This window comes from Taurulus bubalis (assembly GCF_910589615.1).
Source record: "Taurulus bubalis genome assembly, chromosome: 12".
Taxonomy (NCBI): domain Eukaryota; kingdom Metazoa; phylum Chordata; class Actinopteri; order Perciformes; family Cottidae; genus Taurulus; species Taurulus bubalis.
In genome coordinates, this window is record NC_136600.1 from 28,082,509 (window position 1) to 28,083,660 (window position 1,152).

Below are 1,152 nucleotides of genomic sequence, written 5' to 3' on the forward strand. Positions count from 1 at the left end.
GTAGTGCAGCATGGATCTACAGGATGTTGTGTAGCAGGATGTTGTGTAGCATGGGCCTACAGGATGTTGTGTAGCACGGACCTACAGGATGTTGTGTAGCATGGACCTACAGGATGTAGTGTAGAACGGACCTACAGGATGTTGTGTAGCATGGACCTACAGGATGTTGTGTAGCATGGACCTACAGGATGTTGTGTAGTATGGATTTACAGGATGTTGAGCAGCATGTGTGGACATCCTCTGAGAGATGTCAGTCAGAGATTCATGCTGCTACCTGTGTTTCCGACTGGGGAAACGAGAGGATCAGTTGGGTGTCATCAGCATAGCTATGGTAGGAAAAGCCATGTGAGTGAATGACAGAGCCGTGAGAGTTGGTGTACAGAGAGAAGAGGAGAGGACCCAGGACGGAGCCTTGAGGGACTCCAGTAGTGAGAGAACAAGGTTCAGACACAGATCCTCTCCACGTTACCCGGTAGGTGCGGTCGTTGAGGTTGTGGGCATAGGTTCCACATTTTCCATTGTATAGTGACAGGAAGTGGCTTGTTTTTCAAATTAAAGGCCCCTAAACAGTCACAGTATCGTCACAGGAAGCAAGAGAGCATAAAGATTTCAGATGATCTTATTCAAACAAGATAATTAAGAGTAATAGTCAACTTCAGCTCACAAATCCAGAATCTAAAACTCTCATAGTAACTTATTTCATTGCTAAAACAACATTTATCGTCCTTCATCCATAAACCTTCCTTCCCGTTTAGCTGCCATGTGCCGAGTCATACTCTATTGAAACGAAGTATTTTTACAGTGTGGTAATAGTACTTTTACTGTGTGGTAATTGTAATGCATGGTATGAATACATTTGCTGTGTAGTATTAGTGCTTTTACTGTAGGACAGTATTTTTACAGTGTGGCATTAGTATTTTTACTGGAGTAAATGTTGTGAATACAACCTTCACCTCAACATAAAGATGTCACTCGTATACAAACAGACTGCAGCTGTTCCAGGTTTCATTTGTTTATTTTCTAGAAAATATTTTGTGAAGGTACAGTCTCTTTACAAATCTCTCCTGTTAGTTTCAGAAGCACATATTATCATATTTACAACACTCAACATTCCCTGGTTATTTATTACGAGGTTCAAATAAAAATATCAAT